Source organism: Carettochelys insculpta, chromosome 23 (assembly GCF_033958435.1).
Source record: "Carettochelys insculpta isolate YL-2023 chromosome 23, ASM3395843v1, whole genome shotgun sequence".
Lineage (NCBI taxonomy): Eukaryota > Metazoa > Chordata > Testudines > Carettochelyidae > Carettochelys > Carettochelys insculpta.
The window spans coordinates 17400946-17415481 of NC_134159.1; the positions used below are offsets into that span (position 1 = coordinate 17400946).

At 44.1% G+C, this 14536-nt stretch overlaps 1 protein-coding gene across 4 annotated transcripts in view; it reads left to right on the top strand.

Annotated features, from left to right (window-relative positions):
• PRKCZ (protein kinase C zeta) overlaps positions 1-14536 on the top strand; it is a 221751-nt gene that overhangs the window by 118836 nt on the left and 88379 nt on the right. The gene's annotated exons all lie outside the window — the stretch shown is intronic.

Here is a 14536-nt window from a genome sequence, read left to right on the forward strand (position 1 = left end):
CTCTCACCAGCTTTAAAGTTAAAGATGGTTAGTTTAATGTTCCACTTTTTATTAGTGCACACTCTCAAAAGCAATGCTGTCTCTGGATTTGTTCTTACAGAACAATCTTTTTAAATGATTTTGGTGTCAAATTCTGGCCAAACTAACCCTCTGCTGGCATGTAAAAAACTGCTTAGGAATTGGCGACACTACAGTCTTGCCATGAGGAGCAGGATGCTGGGAACAAAGGCTTCTATATTCCTGTGGTCTGTAGAACTGCATTCTGATGGGGCTCAGTCCATCTTTACATGGAGGGCATGAGTTAATGTTTTTGTCTGAGTTGATGGGTAAACTAATTTTGTAATTAATAGAAGATACTTTCATGTATTGCCTAAAAGCATAGATTATAGGTAAAGTACATCCTCTCAAGTCCCTTTTGAAATGTTTTTTGTATTTTGCTGTTTTCCATCACAGTTTTTTCTAGATTAGTACAGTTGTAATATTTGCTGATTCTCAGATGCATGTGTATTCTTTGTGTTCAGTCATATGAGTGGTTTTGGGTCATTTGTGACCGATCATGCTACACTAGGGTGAAGAACTGGAATATTTTAGTGCTTGAACAAGATTAAAAAAACAAAAAAAAAAACAAAAAAAAACCTTGTAAAAATTACTGCCTTATACCTCTTGCTCTTAATTCAAACAGCAGTTTTAATTTTCTTTCTTAAATCTCTAGAAAAATATAATTCATGTTTGGTGTATTAGTCAAAATAAGTTTTCATCAGTCAGAACTCCAATTTCTTTCACCTTTCATTCATGTGATGTTGGTGTTTAAAGAAATTGGTAGCTTATACAGGAGTTATTCAGTAGTCCTTGTTGATGTTTTGGTCTTTCAATTTAGAGTGGACCTTCAGAGAACTCAACTGTGATAATATCCTTTAGAACAAACCTGTTTTGTCTTCTACGCTATAGAACCTTAGTTTAAAATTCTTTTTTTCTTTTGTTTTTGTTTTCAAAGGGTTCATGCTGTGGGCTTTTCATTTAGTTTAATCAAAACATTTTTATTCATTATAGACTTTCTAAACACTAATAAGCTTTAAAAAGTTAATAGGCTTTGGAGAAACTATAACCTTAATCTTTAAGATTCTGATTTCTATAGATTCTAGAACAAGTGTGGCCAACAAATTAGAGACAAAACCAAAATAGCTGTGATAGAGTGTAAAGAGCCACGGATTATATATCTATTTTTATCTATGTGTATATCATCTATATATGTAGATGGATAGATAAAAATACATAATATGTGATTCAATGCCCTCCCCCAGAGCCAGGCACCCTCAGCCCCCCTGCTCAAACCCAATCCCCTCCCCCTCAAGCCTGGCACCCCCAGTCTCCCTGATTTAACCCAAAGCCTTCCCCCTAACCTGGAGCCAGGCACCCCACCCATCCCTCCTCACGCCTTATGGCAATGCTGACGACTCACTGGAACCACTGCTGCGGCTTCCAACACGCACTTCTCCCTCCAAGCCGGGTGGCGCCTATGTACAGAGCAGCAGTAAGTACTCTCAGCATGTGGCTCCAAGCAGGAGACAAATTTCTTTACTCAAAGAGCTGCAAGTGACTCAAAAGCCAGGGGTTGGCCACCCCGTTCTAGAATGTGTAGGTTTAAATTTTGCAGACAAAGATATAGTAAAATCTGAGCTGTTAAGAACATACTGTCTTGAGGTTTTTTCATCTTTAAGCAATGTGACAAAAACCTGTTCATATTTCCAGCATGTTGGAAAAATGAACAGCAGTGCGATTTTTATACTATTTGTATTTACAGTACCACCTAGAGGCATTAGTATGTGGAGCCTATTGTGAGAGTTGCTGTACTGATGTAGAATTAAAAAAATGTATTATACTGCAAAAACATGGAACATAAAAAAAGGGGGGTTGGGATTTTGTTCTGTGCTTAATCCAAGGCGCTTTATATTAGTTGTCTGTAGTGTGAATTAAAAATGGGGTGTTAGTGTTAATTTTAAATATTTCAGATATTGACACTTTGTGTCACAACTTCATTTATTTAAATATAGTTTTAAAGTGCATTTTCTCAGACACTATGCTTTTAAGATGCCAGGTTACTATAGAAACTGTTAGTTAAAATTCCTCATGAGTATCCCATCAGACTTTCATACGAAAAATCTCCTCTTATTTCAAGGCGCTCTCTGCTAAATGTAGTGGCTGGCTCTACACAGGCACTCTCTGTCAACAGTGTAAGCCTTTTGTTAACAAAAGTCACAGAACGTTCACACGGTTAAAGTATTCTGTCGAGATTTTGTCGACAAAACCTTGCCCTTCAGCCAGCAGTGTTATGCCTCTCACTGAGCAGGCATAACTGTGTCAACAGTATTCTGTCAACAAAATTGCCATGTAGATGCTCGGGGCTCCTTCTATTGGCAGAATAAGTCCTTCATGGCTCTAGCTGGCTGGCACAGGGAGGCACCCTTCCCCCCGCCACAACTTTATCACTCCTGCCTCTGGCTGCGCTTAAAGGGGCCAGCAGCCCCAGGCAGGAAGCTGGGGGTGTGGCTACAGGCCTTCTGCACGCAGTTGCAGGCACACCCTAGCAGCCATACCCAAGGAGCTGACAACACGTCCCAGGCAGCTGCAGACCATGCTGGGCCCTCCTGCAGCTCAGGGGAGGGATCCCAGGGCTTTGGAAGGGGCAGCAGGAGGTGGACCCCAGCCTGCTCCGGTCTCGAAATAAAGGACTTGCTGGTCCTCTGAGCTGAAGATGAGGTGGTCCTGGATCCCACCACCAAACACAGGAATGCCCCGGGCTACGCGTGGAAGGATGAAGCCCTGGTGGAGCGTGGCCACCCTGTCTGCACCCTTGAGCAGGTGTGGGTGAAGGTGAAAGAGCTCTACCAGGGCTACGTGCAGGCCTAGGACATGCACCAGTGGGCAGGGCCTGCCCCTATTTCAGGGCTTTGGACCACCTCCTTTGGGGGCAAGGATGGGGCCCCCAGCACTGTCCCTGTGCATACTGGGAAGCGGCCTCCCCCACCTGAAGGTGCCTCCCTAGAGCCACCCCACTTGTGAGAGCCACCCCACCAGGAGTCAGTCCCAGACCCCGAGTCCAGCCAGGAGATGCTAGGGATTACCCTCGATTCCTCCACCACCGCCAGTATCGCCAGCTCTGCACGGGCATCCCCGGACCTCTTCTCTGGATCACCTAGTGAGTACCCTTGCTGTCACATCCCCCTTGTCTTGGGATCAGGGAGGGGGCAGGCATCTCAAGGGCTTGTCATCTGCACACATGGGCATAGCAATGCATACCACTCACACAGCAGGCAGCACCGGGCCACCCGCCACCCATGCCAGGATTCCCATGTGCCTCCAGGGATTGGGGCCATGCGACCGTGTCTTCCCACTGACAAAACAGGCACACTGTGCGGCAGGACCCACCATGCGAGGGCGTGGACATGCGCACCCTGGACAGCATGGGGACTGCAACCACCGGGGTGGGGGAGTAGGGGGTGAGATGGGGACCCAGGGTTGTGCGGTAAGAATCACAGAATCATGGGGCTAGAAGGGACCTCAGGAGGTTATCTAGTCCAGCCCCCTGCTTCAAGCATGATCAACCCACACTGCGTCATCCCAGCCAGGACCTTGTCCAGCCGAGACTTAAAAACCTCTACGGATGGAGAATCCACCACCTCTCTAGGCAACGCATTCCAATGATTCACCACCCTCCTGGTGAAGTACTTTTTCCTAATATCTATCCTACACCTCTCCCTCTTCAACTTCAGAACATTACTCCTTGTTCTGACATCTGATACCACTGAGAACAGTTTCTCACTCTCCTCTTTAGAGCTACCCTTCAGTAAGTTGAAGGCTTCTATTAAAGTTCTAAGTCTTCTCTTCTGTAAACTAAACAAGCCCAAATCCTTCAGCCTATCCTCATAGGTCTTGTGCTCCATCCCCTTAATCATTTTTGTTGCCCTCCACTGAACCTGCTCCAGCAAATTCACATCCTTTTTGTACTGTGGGGCTCAAAACTGGACACAGTATTCCAGATGTGGCCTTACCAGTGCCGAATAGAGGGGAATAACTACTTCTCTAGATCTGCTGGAAATGCTTCTCCTACTGCACCCTAATAGCCTTAGCCTTCTTGGCTACAAGGGTACACTGTTTACTCATATCCACCCTTTCATCCACCATAACCCCTCGGTCCCTTTCCATCGTACTGCTGCTGAGCCAGTGGGTCCCCAGCCTATAACAATGCTTGGGATTCTTCCGCCCCAGGTGCAGGACTCTACATTTCTTGTTGAACCGCATCAGATTTCTTTTGGTCCAGTCCTCCAGTTTATCCAGCTCACTCTGAATTCTCTCTCTACCCTCCAACGTATCTACCTCTCACCCTAGTTCTCCCCATAGTTGCAGTGTCTGAGGGCTGGCGCAGCCCTGCTGTGCATCGAGGGAGCCCTGGGGAGGAGCCGGGGGTAGCTGGAGGTAGGGGACCAGTGACCGTCACCCCTGAGGGCTGACAGCCCACAGGCCCCAGCGTGTCTGTGCATTCGCGGGGCCTGGCACTGCCCCGATGAGGACACCCTTCAGGCATACACCGCTGCCCTCCAGCACCACAGTGACCTCACAGAGGAGTGAATGCACCAGGACCGCACACGGGGGTTGGAGCAGCAGCTTGCCTGGATGGACTGGCTTTTGGACATCGCTGAGGCCTGGGTGGTCAGGTCTACCCTGCCTGCAGGGCCCACTGTCCTTGCCCCCTTGCCAGGTGGGGCTCTTCCTCCTGCCCCCCTCCCTTGGACCCCATGACACATGTCATGGCACATGTCATACAGTGGGCAATAGACATGGTAGAGATCCATCCCCCTCAAACCCCTCCCGGCCCTGCCACCTCACCCGCCAAGCCTAGGATTGCACCAGACCCCCCAGTCCCATGGTGATGGTTAACAGGGTACGAGGGGCTCATGTTGCTGCCGTGGATCATGTCCCACAATCCCTGCTCCTGAGTGATCACACTGCCCCAGTTCGGATGCCCCCGCTCCCCGTTTGAAATGAGAAGGGATGTTTGTTAAAAGCTATATTTTTATTGCCCAATTATATTTTTGAGGTTAAAGGTTTCCCTTTTTCACACCTTTATGCCCCCCCTTAGGGGTTGCTGGTGGGAGAATGCAGTGCGAGAGGGGTGCTCCAGGACAGTGACCCTTTCTGAGGTGGCCTGGGGATAGTCACTGGAGGCTGTGAACAAACGCCTCCTGAATGCATACCTGCTGGTTGTGGGCCATCCTGGGCTGCTCATAATGCCCCCTTTCTCGGGTACTCTCCCCCATCCCCTCCACCAGGTTGTGCAGCGCACAACATGCGGCCCCGACTGCAGGGATGGCCTCCTCCCCCACATCTAGATGCATCAGGAGGCCTCAGAATCTCTCCTTCAGCTGGCCAAAAGTGAGCTCTACGGGCTTTCTCACCTGGGTGGGGCAGGCGTCGAAGGCCTCTTGTGTGGTATCAAGATGACCTGTGCAGGGCCTCATGAGCGATGGGAGGAGTGGATACGCTGCACCTCCATGATGTAGAGAGGCATCCGTATATCTCCCATGGCCAATTCCTGGTGAGGGACTCAGGTGCCCTCCTCCATCTTGCAGAACAGTCTGGAGTTCCGCAGCACCCACACGTCATGCATCCTGCCTGACCACTCAGCATATATGTCCAGGAACTGGCCTCAGTGGTCCACTAGGGCCTGCATGACTATTGAGTGGTATGCCTTGCGGTCGATGAAGCTGCCCACACTGTTCTGGGGCCCAGATGGGGATATGTGTGCCATCCAGCACCCCAAAACAATTGAGGAAGCCCAGGTGGTGGAAGCTGGCCACAAGGATGTGCGTGTTGTGGATCTGGATGAGCCTCCCTAGCAGGGTCTCATTGGTGGCATGCACCACCAGCAGGCAGAGGGGATGGGACATGGCTGTGAATCACTGGGGGTGTGGAACACCTGGGCCCCTGAGAACTCCATGACCCCCTCCCCCACCCATGTCCCCTGGCCCCCATCCCTGAACCCTGTCCTCTGCCCCCATCCCTGTCCCCTGCTCCCCCTATGCAGTCTGAGGCGGCTGTACCTACATCAGGACAGCTCAGGAGGTGAAATTCCTGATCCCCAATTGATGTCCCACAGAGTGGTAGCTGGCAGGTGTCGCCAACTTCCATACTGCTATGACCATCCTCTTCTCAAGGGTGAGGGCAGGCCGCATGTTCGTTTCCTGTCTCTGCAGGATGGGGCGAGCCTCTGGCACAGCTCAAGGAAGGTGGCCTTCCACATTTGGAAATTCCAAACCTGGTGGTGATTGTCCTATTGCCCCATCACTAAATGGTCCCACCAGTTGCTGGCAGGGTACTGGGGTCCATGGGGCCATTGTCTGTGGGGTCCTCCCACATCTGGGCTGAAGGCCCCCATGAGGACCAGGGCAGTGGGAGCAGCAGCTGCCCCTCATCCCAGGCAGCGGTCAGAGACCTCCCTGGCATGCTGCCGTGTGTAACTGTTGGGCTCTGAGAGATCCAGCTGTGGTCCCTGTAGGCCCTGAGCTGCCTCCATCAGGGCTCTGCCACTCTCGCCTCAAATGGGGACTGTGGCAGGGCGGGGGGCCTTTAAGGACACGTGGAGCTGGCCAACCTGGAAGGGCTTGCCCTCCATGCATGCCACTCTTCTGGGGTTAACGGGCTCCCTCTCTTGATGTATCTGGCTGCTGTGTAGATGCTTTCTGTCAACAGAGCAGGAGGCTCTTTAAGGTGTGGCTGTTCTCTGATAGATGTTTTGCCGAGGTAATACTGCCGACAGTGCCATCTGTTGGCAGAGGTGCCCGTGTAGACATAGACAGTATGTTTCAATTTTTAAATGGTTAAAATTAACTGGGCTTCGTCACTGCAATATTTTTGTTTGAGGAGAGAGGTGTTGGCATGGACATTGGATCCTATGTTCGTAGTCTAATTTCTTGACAGATATGGAGAGTTTTAAGATTATGACAGAAACAAAATGCTTCTTATCTGAATTTATTAATGTAATGCGTAAGGCAGCATCACTTTCAGAAACCCAGAAAACAGCTGTTTCATTGGCTATTGTTTCTCCAAAATTCTGGTGTAGTTTATCTATCTCCCATACCCAGATGTACTAAATCTCATGTTAAGGCTGTATGCCTGGGCTATCACTCATAAACATTACCATCAGATGGATTTGGTTCTTAAGAAACCAAAGAAAACGCCCGGATTTTTTTCTTTCATCCATTCTCTTAAAGATAATACAACTTAAATCCATTAAAATCAATGGAACTATAACAAGTTACTCCAGCTGAACATCTGACCACAGGTTTCAGATATTTGATTGTTGCTATAAGTGGTCCTTCCAATTTTCCTTATGTGTGGAATGAATTGTGCGATATGCCCCAATATGGAGGTTATGTGACAATAACAGTGATGTGGTAGAGGCATGGCTGAGGGGTTCAGTGTGTAGGTGGGGAATCAGGACTGGTGCAGACGGTTTGAGTGAGTGAGTGGAGGTGTGTGAGTGCTATGGGGTGGTGCTGGGGATGAGGGTTTTGGAGTGCAGGCTGCCCCAGGGCTACAGCAAGGAGAACGGACTTCCCACAACAGCACCTGGACTGGGTAGGAGAGGCATCTCTCCCCATCACAGCAGCTCTGGGTTGGGGTCAAGAGATGGGTGATCTCCACTAGTCACAGCAGGTCTGGGGCTGAGGGAGAAATAGCTATCACCACCACCATTGAGTCCAACTTATTCCTAAATGTAATTGTGGTAGCCCAACCCCTTCTCTGGTTTTCTGTTCGATACCTATTTACCAATACTGCTGCAAGTGGTTATTTTTCCTAGACTGAAAACTTATATAGAGGTGTAAACATTTATATTGGAAGAATGTAACTTGCAGTAATAAAATCTGATACACGTGGCATGTTCCTTCATTATTATCAGCTGTTCAAAATATGTATAGTCATACTGCAGTGATGCTAAGGTATAGCTCAGAAACGTATGGTTGAACATGATAGTCAGCTGGTTAGAATATATTGCAGTGTTTAAAATTTAACTTGCCTAGTGGCTTGTAGTCATTGTTATGAATCATTGGCACCTGTGCCAAGTTCTGGTGGGAGCTCTAATGAGAATTTAAAAGTGTAGCTTTTGTTTATTATGTGTTTATTCAGTAGATTATTTCTCAGTGAAAATAAAGCTGAGTGCTTTATTTAATCGGAATTAATACATTCCAAGATGCTTTAAGTTGCCACCTGAAACTGAGTGAGACTACTTGTCTGAAATATTTACTTGCCTGCAATCAAACTGTGTATCTTTCAAAACCAAAAGCAGCATCAGTTATGTAAAAAATAAATGACCAAGGAATAGTCTTTTTTTTTAAAGAACTACAGATTAAACTATTGCATTTACAGATTCTGTAATCACATTAATAGCTTTAAGAGTCAGTTTCTTTTAGGGTGGGACAAGAAGGATACAAATTTTCCACCAAAGATTAGCTAGATAATCAAGAGGATGGTTATATGTGGTTTGGATTTTTCAGAATTTATCATTAGTCACATTCCACTTAAATTTCCCAGTGTTTTGATAGACTAGTGTTTTCATATGCCCAAGCATTTTTCTTTGCTTTGCAAGTTTTGAGAAAAGATATTTGACCCATTTTTGAACATTCTGAATGACTGGACTTATTTAATAGAAGTTATTTACTAACTTTCATTTTAGGGGATTGGATAGATGTCCTGGTCGCTGTACTCTTGACTACATAGGTCAGTTGACATGCAGTGCTGAAAAGTAAAGAATTGCCTGTCAGAATTGGTTTAAGTAATATTGTTTTCACATTTTAACTAAAAGCTCATGATTAATATATTTTTTGCTGTTGGTGCCTAGTGTCTTAAGAGACCCAAAATGTCACATTACCACACATCGGTTATTTTTCTGTGATATTTGATTGCTTCACTCCTTTGTTGATTGTTTTGTCTGATTGTAAATTCTTTCTGGTAGAGATCTGTTATTGTGCACATTTGTAAGGTAATTTTGGATACTGTATAAATAAGTGTGATCTAAGGCACAAAATGAGCTCAAACTAGTTACAAGCATAAAGGGAAACAAGAAGGCTTTTTACAAATACATTGGTAACAAGAGGAAGACTAAGGAGAGGGTAGGGCCATTGGTCAGTGAGGAGGGAGAAACAGTAACAGGGAATTTGGAATGGCAGAAATGTTTAATGATTTCTTTGTTTCGGTCTTCACTGAGAAATCTGAAGGAATGCCTGACATAGAGAATGCTAGTGAAAAAGGGGTAGGCTTAGAAGTTGAAATAAGAAAAGAACAAATTAAAATTTACTTAGAAAAATTAGATGTCTGCAAATCACCAGGGCCTGATGAAATGCATCCTAGAATCCTCAAGGAGCTGATAGAAGAGGTATCTGAGCCTTTAGCAATCATTTTTGGTAAATCGTGGGAGACGGGAGAGATTCCAGAAGACTGGAAAAGGGCAAATATAGTACCCATTTATAAAAAGGGAAACAAGAATAACCTGGGAAACTACAGGCCAGTCAGCTTAACTTCTGTGCCAGGAAAAATAATGGAGCAGGTAATTAAAGAAATCATCTGCAAGCATTTGGAAGGTGGTAAGGTGATAGGGAACAGCCAGCATGGTTTTGTTAAAAACAGATAATGTCAAACCAATCTAATAGCTTTCTTTGATAGAATAATGAGTCTTGTGGATAAGGAAGAAGCAGTGGATGTGGTATACCTGGACTTCAGTAAAGCATTTGACACGGTCTCACATAATATACTTATCAATAAACTATGCAAATACAACTTAGATGGGGCTACTATAAGGTGGGTGAACAACTGGCTGGATAACCGTACCCAGAGAGTAGTTATTAATGGTTTTCAATCCGGCTGGAAAAGTGTAACTAGTGGGGTTCCACAGGGGTCTGTTTTAGGATCGGTTCCATTCAATATCTTCATTAACGATTTAGATATTGACATAGAAAGTACACTTACTAAGTTTGCAGGTGATACCAAGCTGGGAGGGGTTGCAACTTCTTTGGAGGACAGGGTCGTAATTCAAAAGGATCTGTATAAACTGGAGAAATGGGCTGAGGCAAACAGGATGAAGTTTAATAAGGACTAATGCAAAGTGCTCCACTTAGGAAGGAACAATCGGTGTCACACATACAGAATGGGAAAGGACTGCCTAGGAATGAGTACAGCAGAAAGGGATCTGGGGGTGATAGTGGACCACAAGCTAAATATGAGTCAACAGTGTGATGCTGTTACGAAAAAGGCAAACATGATTCTAGGATGCATTAACAGGTGTGTCATGAACAAGACACGAGAAGTCATTCTCCCGCTCTACTCTGCGCTGGTTAGGCCTCAGCTGGAGTATTGTGTCCAGTTCTGGGCGCCGCAGTTCAGGAAGGATGTGGAGAAATTGGAGAGGGTCCAGAACAGAGCAACGAGAATGATCAAAGGTCTAGAGAACATGACCTATGAAGAAAGGCTGAAAGAATTGGGCTTGTTTAGTTTGGAAAAGAGAAGATTGAGGGGTGACATGATAACAGTTTTCAGGTATCTAAAAGGGTGTCATACGGCAGAGGGAGGGAACTTGTTCTTCCTTGCCTCTGAGGATAGAACAAGAGGCAATGGACTGAAATTGCAGCTGGGGAGGTTCAGGTTGGACATTAGGAAAAAGTTCCTGACTGTCAGGGTGATCAAACACTGGAACGAATTGCCAAGGGAGGTGGTAGAATCTCCGTCACTGGAGCTATTTAAGAAGAGGTTAGACAGATGGCTTTCAGGGATGGTCTAGAAAATGCTTGGTCCTGCCATGAAGGCAGGGGGCTGGACTCGATGGCCTCTTGAGGTCCCTTCCAGTCCTACTCTTCTATGATTCTATGATTTACTGTTGCAAGAGTGTATGCCTGAGCATATAGCTAGTGAATGCCTTGCCTGTATGTTGCTCAGGCAGGATTTTTTCTGTCCAAAGAGAAATTGGAGAGGGTGAAATCTTCCATATTGGAACTTGAAAGATTTTTTTTTTAATCCCATGAGCAATGTCACTTGGGGAAAAGTACATTTAATACAAACGATACAGCTCCCATGAAGAGCTTCTGATTATTAACTTACAGATGTGATAAAGCTATGCCTATGTGATTTTGAAAAGGTAACTTGTAGACTGACACAATTATTAGTGATGTAACTGATATTCTTTTTAAAACAACCATGTTAACAACTTTGCAAAGAATAATGGATATTTTCAGGGTTAGTGCAAAATTGTTGCCAAAATGTGTGAGGAAGCAGTGAAAGAACTGAAGTGCATCTAATTAAAAAAATCATACCAGTGTGTGAAGAACAGAATGCAAAGATAAACAAGTAGCAGAGACCATATTTGATTTGTTTGTTTAAATTAAAAAAAAAAGTGGAATTAATTGCAACACGATGTGAAGATACCTGATGTGGTACAGCTTGTGTCTCTGAAATCTGGAACTGTCTTGTCCAACAACATCCGTGGTCCACCTGGACCACAGATGTTGTGGAACCAGAGTGCCTTGGTAGTTGGGAGGAGGTGAGAGGGTGGGATCCCAGTCTAAGGCAGCCACAGCTGGGACAGAGGTAGGACAGCTGGCAGTGGCTGGGAAGCTTTTGCCCAGGAGCAGTGGCTGGCCCAAGAAGCCAGCGGCCCAAGGCTGTGCAGTCTGGTGGCCGGGGAGCTGTGGGGGGTGGGAGAGCAGCCTGGGATTGGCACTGGAGGCCAGCAGGGGAGCCTTGACCTCCCCTGGTCTGGCAAAATCTGTGGTGCAGGACCACTCAGGTCCTGAGGGTGCTAGGCCAGGGACACCAAACCTATACCCATTTTTCATCCTTGTCACATGTAGCCGGTGCAATTGACTCTCTCATTCGTGTAGCCAGTGCAATTGACTCTCTCATTCAGTGTCTTGCTGGGATTAATTCTTGCATCGATTATCTGGACTGAGACTGAGCCACCTAAAACTATGGTGGTTCTGATGGACTAGAGGAATCAAGCTGAGGAACTGGTGAAAGTGAATATTGCTGTTTGTTAATTGCTGTTTACTACCCAAATTCACAGCCTGTTAATCAACAGTTGCTTATGCATGTCTGAGGTAGAACAGTTTCTGAGATTACTTTTTGTTGTTAAGTATCAGGGAGGTAGCCGAGTTAGTCTGTATGTTCAAAAACAAGAAGAAATCCTGTTGCACCTTATAGACTAACAGATATTTTGGAGCATAAGCTTTTGTGGGCAAAGACCCGCTTCAAGACCCACGGTTCTTTGTCCGTGAAAGCTTATGCTCCAAAATATCTGTTAGTCTTTAAGGTGCCACAGAGCTTCTTGTTGTTTTTGTTGTTAAAGATTTAAACTCTTTAGGATGCAGACCATCCCACTCAGCAATCCATAATTGATCTCCCACTGTTGTCACTGGCAGGCTTGCCCAAATATTAAGAGTAGAATATAACCTTTAATTTTCCAATTATTATTATTTCCAAATATCTTACTTGTTTCAATCAACATCATACAACAGGAATACATACTCATCTTAACGACTAGTGCTATTTCTACCTTTGAGGTTTTTTCTCTCTACCTCTTGCTCAGTGTGTCTTTTTTTTTCTTTTTTCTCTTCTGCACCAACTCCCATTTCCATGAGTGACTTCACGTCCAATCCTTTCTTCTGTTCGGATGTTGAATAAGCATTGCAATTAGGTCTTCAGATTTATCATTTAAATTAATGGTAGACAGTGTATTTTTTACCTTTCTGAGCTATGGTTTCAGACAGACAGCCTTGCACTAGTTACATTAAATTCCTGTATGGAAAGTTTCCTTTGCAACAATGAAAATAGAAACCTTTTTTTAGTGAAAGCTTAGATTTTTGTATATCTTAAGTAGCCATGTGGGCACATAAGCGGGTCATCCAGACTATATCTAGACTTACAACTATGTATTTGACACTTCTCTTGTATACATAGATTTATGGCTTCTCTGAGAGGTTTTCCCCCCCAGACAATTAATACTTAATATTTTAAAAAGTAAAGGTGATGTAATCTTAAGGTTTTGATACTGCAAATACTTATAATGGGATTACTTGCATGAGTAAATTTATACATGTGTGCAAGTGTTTTGAGATTTGTGACTGAAATTTCCCATGTAACCAGAATCCTTCTCAATAGTTCCTTGTCCTCTTTCTAGAAACAACTTGCCTTAGTTTTGTAGGACAAACAGTGAGAAATCTAAGAATTGGACATACAACCAATGTGCACTCATTATAAATACACAGAAGGAAAAAAAAATGCACTAGTTTTTGCCAGTAGTGTACGAGCACAAAAAAGCACTGGTTTTCAGCGAACCCAGACTTAGACTTTTCTGTTTGTTAGAAGATCATTTTATTTCATTATTTCTTTGTAGTCTGACAATACTCAGTTATATGTTTCCCATTTTTAAAGGTGAATCAAACTTGTTATAAGCTTCAGAAATTTATTTAGATTTAGCATTTATTTCTTATTTCTTGAAAGCCAGAAAGTTTAAACATGAATTGAAGATCACTTTGAATTAACTTACAATGATTTTTTATTCAGACCTCATTTTACAAGTAATAAAATATTGCATCTTGTAAATTATAATACTTTGCTCAAGTTTCATTGTTTTATTTTATATATAAAAATCTGCTAAATTATGCTTTATTTATTACTTCTTAAAAATTCAGCAAATAATTTCAGCCAAACAAAATACAGTTGATTTTTCTCTTGCAAAATTCAAAATGGTTTGTTTCAGCTTTTTCCTAAACAGCGTTTCTTTCAAATTGACTTTTTGTTTCAAACAGTCAAAAACAAATTTTTATTTATTTATTTATTTGTTTGTTTCGGTGGCAGAGGATGGAGGGGAAAGGACCCAAAAACTGTTAGTTTTGGTTTGAAGTGAACCTAAACTATGTTTGCACTTTTTTCATCAGAACCAATATTATTTGCAGAAATCCATTTGATACCAAATGTGAGGCAGATATGCGTAGAAGATTGCCCTTACCACCATTATATTAGACTCCTAGTAGAAATTGTTAGGCCTTTTGTATGAAGAATCTGTGAAGCAGGAGCGAGGAAATCCTATTGAAAAACAGGGCACACAAAATATTGTATAATATATTCCATTTTCATTAGCTAGCACACATCCTTTACTTGTTTACACATTAAGATGAAGTAGTTAAGTATCCTGAGGTTTATAGAGGAACACTGTTTCTTTAATTGTGTCTATCCCTCTCACCTGAGCTTGAAACAGCAAGCTGCCAAAGAACTGTAACAAGATTATAATCATGTGAGAAAGAGACAGAGGGATAGAGAAAAGGGAGAGGCAGTGGCTAGAGCACATCCTCCAGAAGCTGTCATTAAAGGCTTCTTTTAAAAAAGACAAAAAAAACAAAAAAAACAAAAAAAAAACTGATTCTGTCAGCAGGGATCATAGATAAGTGTTAGTGTTTAGAAAAGCAACAATGTTTTAAGCCACAACTTGCTTGAC